Source organism: Canis lupus, chromosome 30 (assembly GCF_003254725.2).
Source record: "Canis lupus dingo isolate Sandy chromosome 30, ASM325472v2, whole genome shotgun sequence".
Taxonomy (NCBI): Eukaryota; Metazoa; Chordata; class Mammalia; order Carnivora; family Canidae; genus Canis; species Canis lupus.
This window is the reverse complement of record NC_064272.1, coordinates 31,312,909-31,337,083: the sequence shown is the minus strand read 5'-3', so window position 1 is coordinate 31,337,083 and position 24,175 is coordinate 31,312,909. Positions and strand designations below refer to the sequence as shown.

General features: G+C 43.6%; 1 long non-coding RNA gene across 4 annotated transcripts in view; it reads right to left on the bottom strand.

The window, feature by feature from the left end:
- Window positions 1–22,399, bottom strand: part of LOC112675714 (uncharacterized) — a 49,065-nt gene extending 26,666 nt beyond the window's left edge. For 3 of the 4 annotated variants that reach the window (XR_007407392.1, XR_003146025.3, XR_003146024.3), the window contains exons 1-5: window positions 22,330–22,371; window positions 21,922–21,942; window positions 18,030–18,119; window positions 7,087–7,211; window positions 6,885–6,971 (exon numbers count right to left, since the gene is read on the bottom strand). This is a non-coding gene — a long non-coding RNA (uncharacterized LOC112675714). Of the gene's footprint in view, window positions 1–6,884; window positions 6,972–7,086; window positions 7,212–18,029; window positions 18,120–21,921; window positions 21,943–22,329 lie in introns of all 4 variants that reach the window. The other variant, XR_003146026.3, reaches the window with a different exon arrangement.
- Between the last annotated feature and the right edge of the window lie 1,776 nt (window positions 22,400–24,175).

Here is a 24,175-nt window from a genome sequence, read left to right as displayed (position 1 = left end):
TATCATAACACAGTGGCTCTGTGGCCACTTGCTACCTGTGTGACCTTTGGGCATGTGGCATCATCTGAGTTTTGATTTCTTCATCTGAAAGATGAGAAACAGAACACTTGCCTCACAGGCTGGTTGAAAGCATGAAATGAGATGGTAGGTACTATGCACCTGATATGACGCCTGACACTCGCCTTCTCCCTCTTTGTCCCCATTTCTCTCTCCAAGATGTCGATATAAATATTTTTGAATCAGGGTCAGGCACAGGGACCTGGGGCATCACCCAGCACCTTCCTTGCACCTCCACTGCACTGCACCCACCTACAGGCCATCAGTGGCTAGCAAGGCTAAAAGCCCAAAGCCTCTCCGCCTCTCCCTCACACATCCTACAGGCCCAACTCTGCCCTAGGCTTGGCACTGACTGTCGGCTCCCCACTGCCAATCCCCAATCCTCCCATCAGCACTCCCAACTCAAGAAGCCTTTGGGGTGTCTCCAGAACCTGCTTTCCTTGGTTCTCAATGGTGCTTCCTCCTCCCCTACTCTCTACGGATATACACCACCACCTTGGCCTGGGGTTCCAGCTTTCAGTATTTCCTGGAGGCTGCTAGAAGGAAAATATAGGGCCATCTGAGACTTGGTCTCTGCCTGCGGGGAGGGGGAATAATATTATCCCCTCTCAACCATGTGAGGGGAAGTGCATGGAGGCTATGAAGCTCTTCCAGCAGCAGAGGTTGTTACCGTTTGTGATAGGTATAGAGGTACAAATATAATGTCGGTGTAAAAATATGCCAGACTATCTTGTCTAATGGTCTCCTGCTGGGGCTACTGTCTCCTCCTCCCTTCCTCACTTCCTCAGAGGTCATGTCTTTGGAGAAACCCTTTTCTCTCCACTTCTCAGAGGGAACTGTCATGGCGTGTTCACCTGCCTGTCCCTGCACCTGGCTGAGCTCTAAGAAGGGAGGGGCCACATCTCACTTACCTGGCTCTGAACTTTACTTTTGGCCACAAGTAAGAGAATCCAGCCAAAGCTATTTAATCAAGAAGGGGAATCTGCTAGAAGGCCATGAATGTGCTTCAGGAGGAGCTCAAGGAAATGCAGCTGGAAGCCCTCAGGAAGGGATTAAGATCAGAAACAGGTCACCACACTCTCCCTTCCTCTCTTACCCCCTTTTCTTCCTCCTCCACATTAGGATTTTTAAGATTTATTTGAGAGAAAGAGAGAGAGAAAATATAGGGGGAGGGGCAAAGGGCAAGAGAGAATCTCAAGCAGACTCCCTGCTGAGCCCACCCTCCATCTCAAGATCCTGAGATCATGTCTTGAACAGAAATCAAGAGTCCTATGCTTAACCAAGTGAGCCACCCAGGCGCCCCTCCATTTGGATTTTCTAACTTTCTGCTCGGCGCCTAAAATATTGACTGTACCACTGCCAAAGTGAGAAGCGGTCCACTGTGCACAATTTTAGAGTAACCGGTCAAAAGCTGCCTGGATAAACCTAAGGCCCTCACCTTAAGCCTTACCCCACACAGAGGTTATGAAAGGGTGGGAGTCAGAAGTTAAGGTGTTTGAGAAGGAGGATGGCTTGGGAGCTGGTCTGTATGGTGCGTGTTCTTACCACCTACGCCAAGAAATGATAATGGCCTCTAACCTTAAACATCAACCTGCCAGTTAGTTTCCCAGAAAACAGAGGGGTTTATTCAGGGATAATAGGACTGCCATGCGAACAAGCTCACTGCAGCAAAAACATAGGATCGCTGTGGGACAAAGGGGAAACACACTTTTATAAGGAAGGGGCGGGGCTGGAAGGCTGTTGTTAACCAAGCGCCCATTGGAGTAGACTGGTAGTTGGAAGCGTACTGGCTTATTGGCTGAGCTGAGACAGTCTCTCGTTGGCCGCACTATGGGGCGGGGAGGAAAGCCTTTCTTCCTCCTGCTGCAGGAGTAAAGCAGCATCCACCTGTCTTCTTGTGGGATTTTCAGTGGCAATGACTGGTAGGGCTTGAGAGCTCTCCCCTCCCAACCTCCTGACTCCATTGGAGTGAGCTTCCCTTTGTGGATTTTCACAAAGCTGACACTGATGGAGCGCTGCTGGTGCGCCAGCCCCCATGCTAAGCACTCTAGGGGGGCGATCGCATTAGACCCTCCCAACAGACATCTGAGGGGGGCATCTCTTAGAACCCTCCCCCCATTTCACAGATGAGAACACTGAGGCACAGGAAGGTTAAGTAACTTGCCGAGTACATTTCAGAGCGTGGATTCAAGCCGTGCGTTCTACTGCATCACGTGTCAGCCTGTGGCAGCGGCACATGTCACTGTGACCGTGATGACGCGGGTGTGCATGTGCACCTGTGTCCCCAAGGGGGCTACATACACGTGCATGTGTGACTGCCCGTGTGGGAAACCACTTCTGGGTCTGGCTCTTTTGTCTCCTGTGCAGAGCTGGTGAAACTTTACCCAGCCGCTGCCCTTTGGTGACCATTTTTCTTAATGAAAAATTTAGTGAGCGGAGGAATGGTTGCTGTGCACTGGGGAGCCCTGCACGCTTGGCAGCTTCCGCAGATGAAGCTCACCGCGCTCCCTGTTCCCATGTCAGGGGGCTCTTGGGGAAAACCACAGCGATGACCCAGGACAGGGGGCAGCTAACTTCCCTTGGCCACCAGTCAGGCAGGCTCCTCCACCCCCAGCCTTATGTCTAAGCGCCTCGTCCAAACTAATGCCAGAGCTGCCTTCTAAATGCCCACTCCATCCTGATCACAGCCCTGCTCCACAAAACTCCATGGCTCCCTTCGACCCTAAACATAAAATCCCATGCCTGTGCCTAGCTTTCTTCCAGCATCCAGGCCCAACCTGACTTTCCAGAAAATCCTTTGAGGTAGCTGCCAGGGCTGGCACTAAGTGAGGGGAGAGATGCCCTCCCTCGAGGGGTCCAGCCTGCTGTGCCTTCCCTGCATGTGCTCTGCAAACCTTGACACAGGAGTGGGCATAGCCACGGGCTCCTCAGAACTGGACCAAAGGTGCTGCAAGAAATTAAACTCTGATTCAGCAAAGGTTCTGAGCACCAGCTCACTGCTGTGCCCCTCTGTCTCCATCCTGTCACTGAGTCTCACCACACCCCATTTTGCAAGTACCACAGTGGTCATAGTGTCTGACGTGCTAAAGTCACAGAACCAGCAAGTAGTGGAACGAGAGCTGTGATGACCACGGAGTGAGGATCTACTGTGGGGCAAGCCTCATAGTAGAGCTTCCATCTTTTACTTTGTTAACCCTTGGGTCAACCCAGAGAGGTCAGTCCCAATTATTCACTGATTCCATACGTATGAATTCACCAGCTCAATGAAATGTATTTTAATCCCCAATCAATACTCCTTGTGCTTTCAGGGTCATTTGCAGACATGAGCAAAGTGGCAAAAAACTGGAGTGGTCCTATTCACATGTTCCCAGATGAAGTCCAACAAGGTGACGCCTCTGCCTTATTGTTTCAGCTCACACTACAAACAAGTGGCCTTTCTCTGGTCTCTTTAGTGCCACACTTTTCACATTTTTGTCCTTTTTGTTGGTGATTTCTTTATTTGGGGTGGCCCCAAACATACTGCTGAAATCCTGTCTAGCGTTCCTCGATGCAAAAAGGCTATCGCATGCCTTACAGAGAAAATTGGCCTATTAAATAAGCTTCCTTTTGTTAACAAATCAATAATTTATATTAAATAAAGCGTCTAAACAGAAACACACATAAAACAAGGATATCTATTGATCAATTGACGAAAATGCAACCAGAGGCTCACAGAAAACTAACCCTGCATTTTCCCTAGGATAATGGCTCAGTATTTACTAATTCAGTATTCTCAGCTGCTTTCACAAACCATGGCTACCACTGGGGCGCCTGGGTGGCTCAGTTGGTTGAACAGCTGCCTTTGGCCTGCTTCTCCTTTTCCCTCTGCCTGCTGTTCCCCCTGCTTGTGCTCTCTCTCTCAAACAAACAAAATCTTTAAAAAAAATAAAAAGAACATGGCTACCACAAATAATGAGTAGCTGGTGAAGAAGCTATTGGCTCAGAGAGGTTAAGTCACCCACCTGAGCTTCCATAGCTAGTGAGCTGCAGGCCCATTCTTTTTTTTTTTTTAATTTTTTATTTATGATAGTCACAGAGAGAGAGAGAGAGAGAGAGAGAGGTAGAGACACAGGCAGAGGGAGAAGCAGGCTCCATGCACCGGGAGCCTGACGTGGGATTCGATCCCGGGTCTCCAGGATCGCGCCCTGGGCCAAAGGCAGGCACTAAACCGCTGCGCCACCCAGGGATCCCTGCAGGCCCATTCTGAGAGGAGTCACACCTAAGTGGTCCCCCAACCCAGTTCCTTTCTGAGGTGTGGGGTAAATGCTGGTGGTCTGGGGTGGGGGGGCAAGGTAACGCCGATTTGGTATTAAATAGCATTATCGAAAGTTCTTTTTTGTTGATCTCTCTCGGTCCTTAGGATTAGATACAAGTATAAACCTGAGTTTGGTGCGAGTCAGTCCTTAACACCTCTCAAATCTTCCTGCTGATTCCCCTTTTTAATAAAGGAGAACAACCATCAGGTGCACAGCCTGTAGCAAGTAGGAGGGTCAGGCCAGAATTTAGCAGCAATTATCTTTATACTTGCCTTCAAATAGAATACTTGCCACAAATAATGGCTCTTAATAATAGCTTTTAACTTTTAACAAGGTGATAGAAAGTTTCTTTCTCAAATAGATTCAGTTAAGTAAAGATCTGGATATAGAAAAAATGTTAAGTAAATAAGTGTTAAGAAAAAAATCCCAAAGGTGGTCTGTAGTGGTTTCTGAATGAAGCCAAAACCAAAAAGGTAATGGGTGAATGACCGGTATTTCAGGGGTGCAGGCAACATTCTATTTTTTCATCTTTTTTTTATTTTTTTTTAATTTATTTTTTTTATTTTTTCATCTTGATGCCAAATACACAACCATGTATCAAAACTTTTAATGGTTTAAACCATAGTGCCTTTAAGCCAACGACAAATTTATTATTTTACAGTTCTGGAGGTGAGAAGTCAGTAGGGCTGTGTCCTTCTGGAGGCCACAAGAGAATCTATTTCCCAGCCTTTTCCAGCTTTCAGAGGCTGCCTGCACTTCTTGGCTTGTGGCCTCATCTCCTATCTCTAGAGTCAACATCAAATCTCTCTCTCCTGCCTCCTTCTTTCCTTTCTAAGGATGCTTGTGATTGCACTAGGCCCACCTGGATAATGCAGGATACTCTCTCCACCTTAAAAATCCTTAATCACACCTGTAAAGTCCCTTTTGCCATGAAAGGTAACATATTCACAGATTCTGTGATTAGGATGTGGATATCTGTTGGGGTCCTTAATCTGCCTACCACACATGTTAGTGTGAGGGCATGGAAGTGCATGCAGGGAGACTGACAGCGTGTGAATGCACATGCCCAGAAGCATGGGTGTGCGTGGTGGGGGTGGGGTGTACAGAACCTGCAGAGGTGGGTATTTAGTAACTAAGGCTCCTCCATGCCCACAGCATTCCAGCACAGCCAAGCATGCAGCTGCCACCTGCCATTGTCCCCTTGAAGCCTGTCTTTGCAGCCCTGCTGTGGTCTGTGATATGGCCTCTTCCCTCTAAGCTGGGACCAGAGTAGAGGCAAGGGCTGGGGATCCCATAATGGGGATGGGTGGTGCTGGCTTGCCAGGGCCCTTGCTGAAGACACAATGGCCTGGGTAGGGAAGGTGGCCCTGGTCCACCCTCAACAGTCGGTTCAATTGCTCTTTAAGGAGCTCCTTGGGAAACTTGGGGCAGATCCATTGTCTGTATTCACAGAGAGTCATTTGGTCATGTTTCTGGGCACCGTGGCCACCCCCATCCTGGTGTGGCTGGGCATGGGGGTTTTATAAACTGCCTTCATAACTGCACCATTTACTTTCAAAACTGAGGTGCCCTCTGGAAATAGCTTATTAACAATTACAAAACACAATAGTAGCAAGCTATCCTTGGTGTGCTTCCTACCTTCCACATGAGTGTGCTAAACCCTTCACACACATTATATGCCTTAACCCCCACGCAACCCCATGGTTTACAGGTCAGGAATCCAAAGTTACAAAGGTTAAGCGACTTGCCCAAGATTCTGAACCAAGTGAACACAGAGCTAGGATTTTGGTGCAGGTCCTAAGGGTTACTCACACTGCCTTATTTCTGAGAAGGGCATGCCCGGGGACCCATTCCCTTGATTGGGCTTGGCTCTCCTGGAAGTTCTCCTCCAAAACTCCCCAAGCCCTGGGGAGGAGAGGATAGAATGGCCCAGGTCTGGAGCTGTGCCTCTGTCAGTTTAGCCCCAGAACTCCTGCTGACAGGCATCAGCCCCTTCAGGCCATGCGCCCAGGGCCTTGGAGCGGGAACTAACCCAAGGGATTGGTCTCCAGCCATTTTTCAAGGATACGAACCAAATCTCAGGCGAGAGATTTTTACACCTAATTTCCCTTCCTTAAAAACAAAGAAATCAATATGTAAAGTATAATTGCCAAAGTGTCTAAAATGCTATAATCCAAACGCTCCCACAAAAACCTCACAATGAGGGTTATGTCAAAAAGACACAGGAGCCAATGGAAAGCGCTCCAAATGGGCAGAGCTGGGACAATTCAAGCAACAAAATAAACAAGTATCAGATTATAACCTGAAGTATAAAATACATATCCATGAGTCCATAGTACTATAAATTAATGATTGAATGAATGAATAAATAAGGGAGACAAGACAAATCTCTGGTGCAAAAGAATTCCAAATAATTTATGCAGATACTCTGCGCTCAGGGAAGAAAAGCACAAGTCCCCAAGCCTTAAGTATGGGTTGTGCATAGTGACTTCCTTCCAAAGAGCATGATAGAGAAACAGAAGAGTAGCCTACCGTGGAGACAGCTAACCGAAACCACCTCAGCCATGTGATCAAGGCCAACATCAAGAGTGTATGTTGATAAGTATGATGAGAATGGCACTTTAAAAAAAAAAAAAAGAGAGAATGGCACTTTACTTCTGTGGTCTTCCTCCCCCAAACTCACAACACTGGTCTAAGCATGAGAAAAACAGCAAAGTTCAGTAGAAAGGCCTACCTGACCAGTGCTCTTCAATACTGTCAAGGTCATCGAAAACAAGAAGAGTCTGAAAATTTGTCACCGCCAAGAGGAGACTAAGGAGACTTGACAACTAAATGTAGTGTGACAGCCTGGATGAGCTCCTGGAAAAGAAAGAAAGTAGGTAAAAACGAAGGAAATCTGAATGAAGTAAGGACTCTAGTTACTATGAATGCACCAGTATTGGTCCATTACTGATAACAAATGTACCATACTTGTGCAAGATGTCACCAAGAGGGGAAGCTGGGGGAGGAGGTACATGAAAGGAAGCTCTCTGTACTACCTTTGCAATTTTCCTGTCAATATAAAGCTATTCTAAAATTAACATTTATTTTAAAATAACATTAAGTTGTTATTTAATATATACATTAAATTACTAGCAACTTATGATATTTATTATCTGAGCTTTAAAAGTAACAAAAAGAATAATAATTTTGGGATCTATTCATGTACTTTAATTAACTTTTTAGCCACATCTGTTTCTAATACCGTGTTACTGGTACTTTTCTAAAGAATGTGTTTTTTTTTTTCTAATATGGTCTCTTTCTTCTGCCTCAACGAATTGCTATAATCATCTTCAAAGTTTTATTTTATGATTAATATAACAGGAATTGTTGATACCCTTTGTAGACTCTCCTCTGTAGATCACAATATTTTTTCAATTTAAATTTTAGTTAACATACAGTCCAGTATTGGTTTCTGGAGTAGAATTCAGTGATTCATCACTTATACACAAAAAACAGAGTTCATGACAAGTGCCTTCCTGAATACCCATCACCCATCTAGCCCATCCCCCATCCACCTCCCTCCATCAACCCTCAGTTTGTTCTCTATGGTTAAGAGTCTCTTACGGCTTGTTTCCCTCTCTCCTTCTTTTCTCCCCGCCCCCTTCCCATATGTCTATCTGTTTTCTTTCTTAAATTCCACATATGCTATTGTTGAGATCACAATTTTTTTAATAAGAATGAAGTTTCTCTGCAGAGATATCTGGGAAACCCTGAGCAAATTCTGTCAGATGGAGGATATTCTCAATTCCTATTTCTTCAGATAGGAATGGTTAATTATTTCAGCCCAAATATTTTCACGGGTAGTGTCTTTTTAACCTCCATTTAGAATATTTTTCTTTAACATATTATGAAAAGATAAAAACCACATAACTTTTAATTCTTTTTAATATTTTGCCAACTGTAGATGCTGCAAAACGTCAGCCTTTCATCTTCCCTTCAATTCAAACATAAAATATAAACTTCCCCAATTAAAAATAGGAGCTCCATCAAAATATTCTTCCCACAAGTCAAAGAAAAACTATAGAATTTCAGAATTAACTCTTGGCCACCATTTGAGCTCCTTTATTTATTTATGACCTAACTTGTTCAACAATTCCCTCATTTTGAGGGATAAATGTAAATTTTTTTCCAGTGTGAAATTACTGAAATTTGCTTAAGGCTTTGTCTTTAATACCTAAAATTTGATACAAGTTTTAAAAGTTACAGTTTTTTTAGCATACTTGTGGAACATTGTGATTAAAGACTTTTAGTTTCTTTTGAAAATTTAGAGGACTCATTTACAAAATGTTCAATTCCACTGTAAATGCTTAATTTTACAGAGTAATTCTCCAAAGGCTCAAACATTTAAAAATCCAACTGATGGCAGCCAGCAAAAACAAAAACAAAACACATCTTGCTATGCAGTCCTGTGCCAAATCATATTGGATGACTGAGGCAAAAGGAAAAATCGATAATAACGATCCTGTCTACTCAAAATGTTGATATTTTGTTCACATGGATTTTTTGTATTAATTCTGATTTTTAAGATATTGCATCAAAATATTATTTGTTTTAACTACTATATTTTTGGTGCCCCCTTCCCTCCCCCCACAACCCCCACCCTCCTCCCCACCTTACACTTTGTACCAAAGGTGGATGCCTTCCTCCCCACCCCCTAGTCCTGGCCCTACTGCCATGTCGAAATATGTTTTATATTAAATATCATCTTTGCCACAAAAATATTATAGTGTAATTACTCTTTATGTGTGTGTACATGCAAATAAGTACAATTTCTATTTCAATTGATACACCATTTCAGCTTGTTTTATTCCTATTTTCAAATATGTGCACCACCACCAATTCCAAGTTCATTTCTGCTCCATGAATTTCCTAATTGGATGTGAATATTGTTTTTACCATGCTGCTGTGTTCTACTAAAATTTATGTTTGTGTTTGCAAGCACAAATAACTCTATCTATGCTGAACTTTGTAAACAAATGTGCAAATAGGTTTACAACAACGTGAGATGTTTTACCTTCACCTGAATGAACTTACAAAAGCTTACTTTCATTCCACTACTAAATTCCACTAAAATTCATCACTGAATTTTTTTAAAAGATTTTATTCATTTATTCATGAGAGACACACAGAGAGAGGCAGAGACACAGGCAGAGGGAGAAGTAGGCTCCCCGAGGAGAGCCTGATGCAGGACTCGATCCTAGGACCCTAGAATCACGACACCTGAGCCAAAGGCAGATGCTCAACCACTGAGCCACTCAGGCGCCCCAATAAACTGAATTTCTATATGAAGCACTCAATGACCTTGATTTAAAACTGCTGAAGACCAGTGTGTTTGGTTGCCAGGAGCAAAGAAGCCCTGTCGAACTAGCTCAAACTGGAGACTTAATGATGGGGATGGTTCCACCAGCAAAGATTCTGGGCCCCTGGTGGCATCAGGACCAGCTATATCAGCACTGTGTGGCCTGCCTCCATATTTCTTTTATTCAAAAGAAGAAAATGAAACTAATTTGTTTAAGTTGCTGTTGGGGGAATCTCCCAGAACATCATTCCTAACTGAGCCAGCATCCAAATCTCTCCTTTCCCACCAAATCCAGGGCAGGGTCAATTTGATAGAACCTCCAGGAAGCACATATCCAGTTCAGAGCGATAACCCCTTATTCTCTCAGCCAATGGCAAGAAGCAGCAGCCATTGGATATAAACATAGTTGTAGGAATCACATCCCAACCCTGCTCTGATGGGGCAGGAAAGGAAGGGACATTTATTACACATCTATTATGGGCGAGAGGCATCGGCTGTTAGGACTTATTTAATACCTGTGAAGAAAGTGCTTATTCCTTTTTATCCATTAGGAAATAGGCTTCCTAATTCATTTAGAAACTGAGAAACTGGATCTACTTTCTATGAAATTTAAGAACAGGCAAAACTAACCAATGTTGACAGAAGTTCGAATAATTGTGACCTCTGGGGGCAGGGTGGCACTGACCCGGAAGAGGACACAGGAGACCTCCTAGGGTACTGGAAATTTTCTAGATCTTGGATATGGTGATAGTTAAATATGTAAAATGTCACTGAGCTGTACATGTAAGATTGGAAATGCATGGTGCACTTCATCATATGTATAATAAACCTCACCAAAAAAAAAAAAAAAAAAAAGAGGTCAGTATGTAAAATTCTGAGGTCAGTCTTCACAGGCCTTATATAAGCAATGATTAGTTATTCAAGAGCAGATGGGGGAACTCTTTTAAAGCTGGGTTCTAACTATCTTAAGGCTCCATGAGTTGGAGATGCCAACTAGTTTACATTTCTGAAGCAAATAGAAAGTAGTAAAAAAGAGAGAGAAAAAGCAGCAAGATAAAAAAATATCTCTCTCATGGTTTTGGTGCTTCCTTTGGAAATGACAGTACTACAAGGAAAATTTGTATTCTTGTTCGAAGAGTTCTGGCCAGTGCTGAGCTACAGTCTCAAACACACTGACAAGGGAATAAGAGTGTGGGGACCCTGGTCCATTCTGGTTCATGCGTCCCTATGCTCCCCATCTGTGTTTCTGAACCAGGGCGTGATATTGATACTCAGACCAAAGTCACATTCAATTCTTGTCATAGACATCCCTAAAGTGGGGTGCAGAACAGAAGGCCCAGACAGAGATGGAGAGAAGAGGAAAGGAGGACACCATAAACTGCTTCTAGAGACTGTACATTTGTCTAAGGTAAGTTAAACAGTAACACAGAGCAAGAGCTGTTGAACTTTCCCTTCTGTGCCAGGACTTTGGCATCCTTGATTTCATCTTATCCTCCCGGCAGTCCTGTAGGTTAGCGTTATTACTGCACTTTACAAGAGACGGGATGAAGACGCAGAGAAGTTCAGTGATGTACCCAGAGCCACACAGCAAAGACCTGACTTGCCCATATTCCTCCTTGCCTGCTGCCCCCACCCCTGAGTCATTCTCCCCAATGCAGTCAGAATGATCTTTTAAATCCTGCCTCCCTGTTTCAAATGTTTCAATGTGTCCCCAAAGCTTTTAGAGACAGACCACATCCTCACCCTGGCCCCTATCTCTCTCCCATCACTTGGCTGCTTCCTTCTGCCACAGTGGTCCCCAAAGTGTTGCTCTTCCTTTTACCACAGTACTCTCAGCCTGTGCTGTCCCCTCTGCCCAGAATTTCCTACCCCACTCCCTTCCCCTGGGAGACCCCTTATCGTTCTAGACTCAGCCCAAGTGCCATCTTCTCAGGGAGACCTTGCCTGGGCTCTCACATTCCCATGCTCTAGCCACGCTTGGAAGAATCCTGCATACTTTCCTCACATCACTTACCGCAATGTGTGAGTAAACATTTGTGTGACCATTAATTGAATGTCTCTCCCACTAGAATGTAAGCTTACTGGATCTGCTCCACTCACCTGTATCCACAGAACCTACCAGTGTGCCTCACACCTTGAGGGTTCTCCAAAATTTGATGAGTGGCTGGCTGAGTGATGGATGGATGATGGATGAGGCAGAGAAAGTATTCTAACCCAAGTCCATCTGACCATAGGACCCTGCTCTTTCTACTCCATTTCACCAAGTCTGCAGTCCTAGGATCTCATGAAGACCAAGTAAAACCAGGACACTGGGTGGCTCAGTGGTTGAGCATCTGCCTTTGGCTGAGGTTGTGGTCCCGGGGTACTGGGATCTAGTCTCGCACATCAGGCTCCCCACAGGGAGCCTGCCTCTCCCTCTGCCTATGTCTCTGCCTTTCTATGTCTCTCATGAATAAATAAAATCTTAAAAAAAAAAAAAAGACCAAGTAAAACCAACATGGCTAAAGTTACAAGAGATCTCAAAGACCTCCGGTCACCAGTCCTAAAACTATTCCTCTGGACCTAAAAATTTGTGGTTCATACTTTTTTTCTCCCCCCTTCCCCCCGAGTTTCTTGAAAATGTTCCATTGTTGTCCTTCTTCATATGTTTCTATGAAGAGGTCTGATGCCAAACTGAATCCTTTCCATCATAAGGAATTGGTCTTTTTAAATTCAAGGCCCAGAAGATTTGTTTCTTTATCCCCAAAGTCTAATGCCTTGGAGCTGACCGTTCCAGGTCTATTTCCCCAAGTACAGAGTTAGCCCTTTGAACACAAGAATTCAGATTTCAGATCTTAGTTTATTTCCAGAGAGTATTATTGTATTATAGTTTTAATTTTTTGTTCTGTTTACTTGTCTTTTTTTCTTTCTTTCTTTCCCCAGGGACTCTAATTATATAAAAGTTGACACTTCTCTGCCTGCCCTTTCCAGCCAGCAGTTTCTCTTTGGTGTTATTAAATCTCTTTATTTCATCTTGGCACTCTGAGCTGTTTTCATCCCTCTCCTATTATACTGTTCAATCAAATCTATTCTCCCCTGGGCATCTTGTAATTTGTTTCATTTCTGAGATTATTTTCTTTTCTATTTCTTTCCTGAATTTAGTAAACACTCATTTTTGGATCTATTGTTTCTGTTTTGTCTATTTTCCTGTCTGAGCTTTTATGATTTGAGGTGGGTTTTTTTTCCCTCCTATCTGCAAATGTTTATTTAAGGATATTTAATTCAAGTCTGGGTGTTCTGTAATCGTTTTTGCTCTCCTTCACCATTGGTTTTGGAGAGAATTTTATCAGCTGAAACTATTTTGACTCTTTGCTGTTTAATTGCAGGTTTGTGTAGATGTCAGCTTCCATTTTCTGTCTTTTTTAAATATTTGATGTTTTTCTCGACCAGGACTTATAGGTGGTTCTATGTAGACAAGGGTAAAGCACCTGAGAGACTTTCTCAGTTTTAGTTCAAGAGTGTCCTCTTCTGTTGGTACAGTAAAGTGGTTTTATTTTTTTTTTTTTAAGATTTTTTTTTATTTATTTATTCATGAGAGACATAGAGAGAGAGAGGCAGAGACACAGGCAAAGAGAGGAGAAGCAGGCTCCATGCAAGGAGCCTGACATGGGACTTGATCCCAGGATTTGGGATCAGGCCCTGAGTCAAAGGCAGATGCTCAACCACTGAGCCACCCAGGCGTCCCAGTAAAGTGGTTTTAATAAGCTTCCTTTTTTTCTATAGAACTCTTAATTTCTATCCCTCACTTCCTTATTTTCCTTCACCATCAACCATCCAGGAGATTCCTCTCCTTCCGAGTTATCTCTCTCCCACAAAAATGACTCCTTATAAAATTGCACCTTTGGGACGCCTGGGTGGCTCAGCGGTTGAGCATCTACCTTTAGCTCAGGGTGTGATCCTGGAGTTCTGGGATTGAGTCCCCCATCGGGTTCCTGCAAGGAGCCTGCTTCTTCCTCTGCCTATGTCTCTGCCTCTCTGTGTCTCTCATGAATAAATAAATAAAATCTTTAAAAATTTTTAAAAGACTGCCACCTTTGGTCTCATGCTCTCAAGCCCTTTTATTCAATTCCTCAGTAGACAGCACTCTGATCCTTCAGTATATCCCCACTCAGGAGAGATTCTTATTTTCTGGGAGTGTTTTTATGTAAGCTCTACCACCATTAGAACTTGCTGCAATCTCCTCTTTTCCAGTGGTGTCCGCCCAGCTCTGCCCTAGCAAAGCCTCTGGAACTGGCTCTGTTGGTTTCAAATGCTTTTCTGCATTGATTGATATATGCTCCTGTCATCTTTCTTCTTTGGACTGTTAGTAGAGTGGGTTATGTTGACTTATCTTCAGTGTCCTGCATTCCTAAGACCATTTATTTGTTATGTATTGCTGGATTCAATCCGTTAATATGTTGTCAAGGATTTCTGTATTTATGTTCATGAGAAATATTGATCTGTAATTTCCTTTTCCTGACTGTCTGGCTTGGGCATCAGGATAAAATTAGACTCATAAAATGGACTGGGAAATGTTCCTTTCTATTTTCTGGAAGAGATTATATATTAAAAGATTGGTTTGATTTCTTCTTTAAGCACTTGGTAGAACTTGTCAGTGAAATCTTTTGGGTCTGAAGCTTTCTTTTTCAGATGGTTTTTAACTATAAATTCAATTTCTTCAATAAATATAGGACTAGTCAAGTTATTTCTTCTTCGATGAGTTTTTAGCAATTTGTGGTTTTCCAAGATTTAGTTCATTTTATCATTTAGTTCATTTTAACACAACTTAGATGTTGTCCATTAATTTTGTAAAGTTGTTCATATTATTCTTCCCTTATTAGTCTTTTAATGTGTGAGGTCTGACAATTCATTTTCATCCCTGATACTGGCCATGTGTCCTCTCTCTTTTTTTTGTAGTCAGTCTTCCTAGAACTTTATCAATTTTATTCAAGTTTTTCAAAGAATTAGCTTTCTGTTTCATTGTTTTTCTCTATTGTTTCCTTATTTTCCTTTTCATTTAATTTTGCTTTTGTCTTTATTATTGTCTTCCTTCTGCTTGCTTTGGGTTTATATTTCTCTTCTTTTTTTAGTTTCTGAAGGTAAAAATGTATATTGCTGATTTGAGATCTTTCCTCTTTTCTAATATAACCATTTAATGCTATCAATTTCCCTGGAAGCATTGTTCAAGCTGCACCTCACAATTATGGTATGTTTTCTCTTTATTCAGTTCAGAATATTTTCTAATTTCCATAACACTTTCCTTTTGACCCACAAGTTATTTCAAAGTGTGTTTTTTAAGTTCAAAGTGTTTAGAGATTTTCCAGTTATCACTCTATAAATTTCTAGTTTGATTCCATTGTGATCAAATAACATACCTTGTATGATTTCAATTATTTTTAAATTGTTAAGACTTGTTGTATGACTCAAAATATGGTCTTCTTTGATGTAGGTTCTTTGTACACTTGGAAAGAATTTGTTCTCAACTGGTTTTTTTTTTAATGTTCTATCATCATCAATTAGTTCCAGTTGGTTTATGGCTCAGCTCTTGTATATGCTTGCTATTTTCTATTTATCTGTTCTGTTAATTACTGAACAAGAAATAGTGAAGTCTCCAACTGCAACTGTGGAGTTTTCCACTTCTCCTTTCAGTTTAATCAGGTTTGCCTCATGTATTTTGAAGTCCTGTTATTAGGTGCATACACACTTAGTATTGTTATATCTTCTTGATGAACTTCCCCTTTAATTGTTGTCATGTGTCCCTTTATCCCTAGTAATTTTCTAGGGATAGAAAGACTACTTTGTAAAATATTAATATAGCCCACTCCAGCTTTTTTTTTGATTGGCATTTGCATGATGTATCTTAATCTTTTTTTTAAACTGCTTTATTGAGACACAATTCATATATCATCAGTTCACCTATTTAAAGAGTACTGTTCAGTGGTTTTTAGTACATAGGTCTTAGTCTTTTAACCTATCAATATCATTATATCAACACAATTGTAGGCAGCATATAGTCGTATCTTGTTTTTCTAAATCCATTTTAACCACTTCTGTCTTAATTGATATGTTTAGTTCATTTAGATTTAATGTAATAATAGGTATCTGAATTTCAGGCTGTCCTTTTATTATTTATTTTCTGTTTGCTCTCTCTGGTTTTTGTTCCTCCGTCTCACCTTTCCTTCTTTCTTTGGGTCATTTAAACATTTTTTAGTTTTCAATTTTAACTTATTGTATTTTTTACTAATCTCTTTTAATAATTTTCTTAAAAAAATAATTTTCTTGTGACTGCAACTTACATACTTAACTTTTTTCACTGTCTACCTTGAACAGATACTTTAATACCTTAAATGGAATGTAGAAACTTTACCACCATGTAAGTCCCTTTACCATCCTTTCATTATATTATAGCTGTCATATATATTAGATCTACATTGAAAATGTCATTTAAAAAGTCCTAATTTTTGCTTTAAACTGTCAATCATACTTTAGAGAACCCAAGAGAAGGTGAATAGTCATTTATTCAGATATTTACCATTTCTGCTATTTGTCCTTCATCCCTGATATTCCAAGTTTCCTATGGTCTCATCTCCCTTCTCTCTGAAGAACTTCTTTTAGTGTTTATTTTAGAATAGGTGTGCTGATAACAAGGTCTCTTAGTTTTCTTTTACCTGAGGATATTATTTCACCTTTACTCCTAAAGAATAATTTCACTGGGCATAGAACTCTGGGTTGGTGGTTCTTTCTTTCAGCACTTCCAAAATGTTATTTCCTTTTAGCCTTCATGGTTTCTTTTCTTTTTTTTTTTCTTTTCTTTTCTTTCTTTCCTTTTTCTTTTTTCTTTCTTTCTCTTTCTTTCTTTCTTTCTTTCTTTCTTTCTTTCTTTCTTTTTTTCTTTCTTTCTTCTTTCTTTCCTATTCATGAGAGACAGAGAGAGAGAGAGAGGCAGAGACATAGGCAGAGGGAGAAGCAAGCTCCATACAGGGAGCCCGATGTGGGACTCAATCCCAGGTCTCCAGGATCATACCCTGGGCCAAAGGCAGATGCTCAACCGCTGAGCCACCTCCCAGCCTTCATGGTTTCTGATGAGATATCAATAGTCATTCAAATATATGGTCTCCTACAGATGATGCACTTTTTTCTCTACTTTCCAGATTTTCTTGTCTTTAGTCTAAAAATGTTTGATTACCATGAACCTGGGAGGTGATGTTTTTGAGTTGATCCTGTTTGAGGTTTGCTGGAGTTTCTTGAATCTATAAATCTGGGAAGTTTTCAGCCATTATTTTTTATTATTTCCTGAACTGCATTTTCTCCACTCCTTCAAGGGACTCTGATGGCATGAATATTTGACATTTTAGTATTGTCCCATGGGTGCCTGAGATTCTCTTCCATTTTTTTCCTCTACATTCTTCAGATTGAATAATTTCTACTAACCTATCTTTACATTCACTGAGTCTCTCTTCTGTCATCTCTATTCTGCTATGGACCCCATCCAGTTATTTTTAAATTTTGGTTATTGTATCTTCCAGTTCTATATTTTCCATTTGGTTCTTCTTCAATCTTCTGTTTTTTATTGAGACTTTCTATTTTTTCATTCATTTCAAGAGTGTTCATACTTCTTATAGTTATATTAGAAGCTTTAAAGTCTTGTTCTGATCATTTCACTATCAATGTTTACTTGGGGTTGATGGCTATTTATTGTCTTTTTGTTGTGAGTAGAGATTTTTCTAGTTCTTCATATCCCAAGTCACTTTAGATTGTATCCTGGACACTTTGAATATCATGTTATGTTACTCTGGGTCTTATTTAAATACTAAGAAGAATGCTAATTTAAAAAAAAATTAGCAGAAAATTGATTGAAGCAAGGTTCAACCATAAGATTCTACCCACTTTTTGTAGGCTCTGGTTCCAAGATCAGTTCAGTATTCAGAGCCTTTTGCAGTGCTATCCAAATGTGTCCTACATGTGCAACAACAGCCTGAAAACTGGGTGGTGGTCCACCCCATAGTTCAGCTCTCAAAATCTTTCATATTCTGTTTAAGCATCAGATTGATGCATGCAGTTTGGAAGTGACCCGAGGTTTACACACAAAGTTATGGAATTACTCTCTCCTCTTTACAATTACCCCCAAAACTTCCTGGCTCCCTGGGGCCTCTTTTCCCAGTTCCCAGCCAGAAATCTGGGGCTTTAGTTTCCTAGCTTTGCTATGCAGATTTGTGTCTGGGACCAGATAGTGGGAGGACAGAGAGAGAACACAGCAACAGGAATTTGCTCAATCTCTTGTGTTCACAGATCTCTTAACAGAGAGAAGGTTTTCTTACCCTCAGGATTTTAGGTATCTACTTGCTGATGCGACCCTCACCATTGCCACTACTGCCACTGCAAGGCTGACCGGACAGACCCTGGCATGGCTGAGAATGGAAAAGAGAAAAAAGAAACAAATACTTCCTTCTACCTCTGATACTTAAGAGCCCCCTTCCTACTCTTCAGGCCAGAAAGAAAACTCTATTTGCTTTCTTAAAGTTCTTTCTGCCTGTACACAGTACACACTTTCAGATTTCAGGCTGCCTTTGAGTCCAGGCCAGCCAATACTGGAAGGAAAAAATGAGAAACTCAACCCAATTCAGTTGTACTTCAAACCCTTGTTTCTTTCTCCACTCTATCCATTACCATTACTTTTCAATGGTTCACACGTTTTCTCCAGGTATTATAACTGCATTCAGTAGGAGACCTAACAGATCGTGTTTACTCCATCTTTCCCAGAACCAATCCTTTATCTGTTAGGCTTCACTTTCAATTGTATTTGTAATTTCTAGAAATTCTATGTGTTTCTTTTTCAGATTCATTTTATCACTTTTGATATTCTCTCATTCTTTTGTCATACATTCAATCACTTCTTTATTTTAAACAAACCACACATAATTATTTTATATTCTATAATAGATAATTTCATTATCTTTAGTTGGTTGGTATTGCTGTTGGTCGGATTCAGCAATATTGTTTTCTGCTGACTCTCATTACATGTAGCTTATTTTCTCCTCTGTTTAATGATTTTCTTTTTTTTTTTTTCTTTTAGTATGCCCTCCTGTTTCTTGGGAGTTTATCTGTGAGAATTCTTTGAAGCCTAGATTTAAACTGTGTTTCTCCAGGGAGCATTTGCAATTGCTTCATCAGGCATCTGGGGAATACTTTTAACTGCATTTTTATTTAGATTTGGGGGGCGCAGGGGAATGCAGGGAGCAGTAGGCAGTGTGAATTCTGGCACCACACCCACTTAAAACTGGACTTGCCCTAGAGATTCTCAGGAAAGACCCTTCTTTCTTCTGCTTCAACTCCAGTGAAGACAGAGGCAGACAAATCTCTGTGGACATGCTTCCTCCCTAGTTGACTAGCCCCTCTGGGATCCTAGCTTTATGTAGAGGTCTTCACAAATATTTATTTGCTTGGGCCCCAGAAATTATCTTCTGTGCCATGAGCTGTATAGCCTGTTAAACCCAGACTCTGGGTCACCAGGAATAGGCAGGTATCCTTTGGGCAAATGCTAGCTCTAAAATGTATATACCTCTATAGACTCAAGATTTCTTGATGCTTCTGAACACTGACATTTCCCTCATTTTTTTGTCATCTAAGCTATGTTATTAAAATTATATTAAGGGACGCCTGGGTGGCTCAGTGGTTGAGCTTCTCTCCCTTTGGCTCAGGGCGTGATCCCAGGGTTCCAGGATGGAGTCCTGCATTGGGCTCCCTCTGCCTATGTCTCTGCCTCTCAATCTGTATCTTTTGTGAGTAAATAAATAAAATCTTAAAGAAACAAAAACTATACTTTAAAAAATTATCCAGAATTTTAGATGTTTTGTCCCAGGGGAGATTTCTCTACATATCTACTGGAAGTGGCACCTCTGATTCCTGATAGGGAAATTTATCCAGATCATGATTGTGATAGCTAATGAACTTAGTTTTATTTTGCCCACCTAACTTCATATTTACTATTGATTATATTTTCATCCCTCTTTCTCCTTTCCCTTTTTTGGCTTGGTCAAATTTCTCTTTATTCCTTATTTTGAATCCCACCACCACTATCACCATCACTTGTTTATTTAGAAATTCTACCCTCTTTTCAATTTTGCTGCTTGTTTTTCCTGTTCACTTCCCACCATCCTTCTAGATCTTTAGAAGACTTATATTCTCTGTGCTCCAAAACATCCTTTCCCCTCCATGGATTTGCTGATAATTTAGATCACCACTGTCCAAAAGAACTTTCTGCAATGATGGAAATGTTCTGTATCTGCCCTGCCCAATATAGTAGCCACTAGCCATGCATGGCCAATGAATGCTTGAAAATGGTGACTGCAATTGAGGAACTGAATATATGATTTTATTTAATTTTAATTATTTTAAATGTAAGGAGCCTCGTGTGACTAGTGACTACCACACAGGACAGTGCAAACTTTGATACTTCATTTCTGACTCTTAATAGGTCTTCTCTTACAGCATGGCCTTTTTTTGTTTCAAGAATCCCTACTTGAAACAACAAATTAAGCATGTCATCATTCATGTAGATTTGGCTAATGTATCCATTCCTTCCTAATGTTTCCTGTACACTTTTTCATCTCCCATCTTTTTTCTTTTTCATCCCCTATTTTAAAGATCTCTCTTCTAACACAGATTCCATTTGGTTTGAGTATCTCCCTAAGTATTTTGTTTAGTCCTTACATCCCCCCAAAATGCCCTGAAAGAATTAATGGTATCTTGACTAGAATGAAGATTCTTGGATCACAAATCTTTTCTTTAACAGTGTGTGGATATCTTGTTATCCAGTATTGCAGATCTAAAGGTTATTATTAGCTTAATGCTCTTGAAAGCCACCCAGTCTCACCTTTGTGAACTTGTACAATGTCCCCTCTATCCTTGAGCAGCAGGTAATCTCTAAACTGAGGTATATGAGAAATAGAACTTTGCTTATTTAACTGAATTGTATTTCTTTTTTAAGCCCTCATTTTACTTGGATGGAGAACACCTAATCTTAGTGAAGGCTATACCTCGGTTCTTGGGTAGGGGTGGGAATTATGTAGTGCTAAGGTGAGGGAGGAAGTACACAAGGGAGATCAAGTTCTTAGCCATCTGTCTTGCTGTCCTTCCCCAAGACGTCTAGATATCAGACATTGATGTCCAGTGACCATGCATGGCGTCCTTCTTGGCTCCACCTCAGCCTCTCTGGGTCCTCCTGCCCTCTGTGCCTTGTCTGTGCCATGCTCCGGAACACCAGAAACACATTCGAGTTCACCCCACTACAGGCTATGGGAATCCCTCCTGGGCACCCAGGAACCTTCTGCTGCTCCTGGCAATTCTGTAAGGCCAATTGGGCTCATCTGCCTGGGTGCCCACTGGGCAACTTCCATTTCCACTCTACTACCTATTATGTTGCATGGAGGCTCCACCCACCTCCTTGGCAGTACCGAGAGCCCAAGGCCTCTCCCTACTTGGGTTTCCAGACCTAACTGGGGGATCCATCCTCCTTTCTCACTTCCCTTGATTCTTCTCCCTCCCCAACTCATGGACTCTTTCTTTAGCTGGCAGGGGGTGGGGCACATAGGGGGTGAGTAGCAAAGAATAGATCGAAATGCAGATGTCCAGACATCCCAACACAGGCTCCTCCCAAGCCTACAGCGAGTGTGCACACAGTAGAATGCATCCTGCCTGTGCACAAATGCCTGGGAAGCCTTCAGAGCAGAGACTTGCCTGCCGCGTGGGGAACACTTGATCAAAGCTGAATGGAGGAGGTTGAGGCCACCCAGGCAGGAGGTCTGCAGTGTGCTCCCACTCTTGATGCCTGGTTGAGTCTTCACTGTGGGCCAGACGCCTATCACTGCTTGGACCCTTAGTCAGGGTGCCATGAGAGGTGGGGCCAGGGAAGAGGTGAAGGAGAGGAGATGAATGAGCGTGTCCCCAGCATACTGCCCCAGCAAGGCCACCTCACAATGACGTCATGCCAAAGCTTTCCAGGCATTCTCTTATTGAATCTTTACATCAGCTTTTAGAGAACAAAAGAAAAATTTTTCTTCCTTCCCCTTTTATAGGAGATTGAAGCTTCAAGAGATTGAGTAATTTGCCCAAGTAACTGGAGAAGCCAGATTCAAATCAGCTCAACTGTTGGGCCCCCAACCTCCATACCACACAGCCTCTTCCCCACCAGTTCTGCGGGATGATACCCACCTGATAGAGGAGCCAAACGCCCTAAGGAGGAAAAGAATTAGTTCAAATTAGTGGAAGAGCCACACCCGAGCCAAGCAGTAGAGACTGGGCTATTTAACTGCAGGGTCCCCACCTCCCAGGTCCTCTGGGCAAATGGGAAGATGGGCAGACAGATCCAGGCGTTCCTGCCCTGGGGTGGCAGCCACCGGGTAGGCGTAGTACCTGTCCTGGCCAGCAGAGGTCGCCTTACTGGATGGGCAATAGCAGGGCAGGCCCGCCCGAACTCTCCTTGGGGCCTCGGGGTGTGCAACGCCCCAGCACTGGGAAAAACAAGAGTCCAGCTCCTGGCCTTGTGGAGCTACCAGGTGTGCCCCCTACACCTCGCACCTCCCCACCTGCCCCGCGAGGGCCCTACCCCAAGGAGCGCACCTTCAGCTCAGCTCCCAGCGCGGGCGCCGAGGTCCCGCTGAGTGGGCGGGCGGCTGCTAGTGGCTCCGCCCTCCGGCCGTAGTTGATTGGGCCGGGGCTGGACACGTGACACCAGCCCGACCAATCAGCCTCTCTCCCGGGTTTCCAAGGCGCCCGTGCTCCCTCCCTGCAGCCCAGGTGGGTGCTGGTGGCTCCGCCCTCCGGCCGTAGTTGATTGGGCCGGGGCTGGACACGTGACACCGGCCCGGCCAATCAGCCTCTCTCCCGGGTTTCCAAGGCGCCCGTGCTCCCTCCCTGCAGCCCAGGTGGGTGCTGGTGGCTCCGCCCTCCGGCCATAGTTGATTGGGCCGGGGCTGGACACGTGACACTGGCCCGACCAATCAGCCTCTCTCCCGGGTTTCCAAGGCGCCCGTGCTCCCTCCCTGCAGCCCAGGTGGGTGCTGGTGGCTCCGCCCTCCGGCCGTAGTTGATTGGGCCGGGGCTGGACACGTGACACCGGCCCGACCAATCAGCCTCTCTCTCGGGTTTCCAAAGACGCCGGTGCTCCCACCCTGCAGCCCAGGTGGGTGCCGGAGGCTGCGCATCCCCAGCCCACCCTGGAGCCAGGCGGGTGGGAAGCGGTGGCCTGTGGAGGCCCTGAGGACGCCCCCCTCAGCTCTCTGACCGGGGAGCAGAGTGCACCACTGGCTTCAGCAGCTGTACTCCAGATCTTAGAGGCCAGCAAAAAAATCCACCTGCCTCATATTACCTGCGGGGAAACTGAGGCTCAGAGGGAGAGGGGGTGACATGTTCAACGTGAAGGAGGATGGGGCAAGTGGCCACCGCCGTAGTTGGATGTGAACAGGGAAGTCAACTGAATTATGACTGAGAAAGGGGCATGCACGGGGCGTGCACAGGGCACACGCCTTTGCACGAGCTCTACGCCAGGGAGGGCTTTCCTCACCCTCGCCCGGGTGCCAGCGTCTCCACCCCGGGCACTCAACGCGGCCACGGTCATGCACCTGCAGGGGCGGTGGCTGAGCACGCAGGACCGCAGGGGGCAGGACCCCCCCCCCCCCCGCTGGCCTCCCCAGCTTTCTTAGAAGGGTCCCACGTCAGCAGCACCGCCCCTTCCGGGCCTCCTGACCCCGGGTCAGAGCAGCATCAGCCAGGCCCATCTCCCAGCCTCCCCAGCAGCCCGCCCTTCCCCACACGGATTTGTTCTCTAATAAAACCCTTGCACATCTAATCCTGCCCCTGGCATCTGCTTCTCAGAGAAGCTGGGTGAATTCCAGTCCTTACCCTGCAGCCACGCCATAGCTCCTGAAGTGATGGGACATTCGTGGCCACACACCAACTGGGACAGTGGCCCAGCAGGTGCCTGCCCGTCCTCACCGTGCCCAGGACCCATTACCCCCAAACACCCAGACTCAGGGAATTCACCCCCCATGGGACCTGGGTAACCATGTCCCACTTCAGTCCCTGAAGCCGCTCCTCTTTCAGACAATCCCAGCTCCGAGACTCTTTGCTCACAGTGAACGTGTGGGACTGAGGCAGACTGGAAGGCTAGCAGAGACGGAGAGTTATATATTTGTTTGTGGCTGCGTCTTATTATCCAGACATTTACCGAGCACTTACTCTGCGCAGGGCACAGTGACAGCAGAGTATTCCAGAAACGGAGCAGGATTTGGAGACACTTGGAAAATAGGATTTGGGTTTAAGCGTTCCCACTCAAAGCTGTGTGGCCTTGAGTGACTTACTTAGCATCTCTGATTCCGTTTGCTCATCTATAAATGAGCTGTGTGGGAGTCTCATGTTACAGAGCACAACACATTGCCAATAGCAGACTTCTACAAATAGCCAGAAG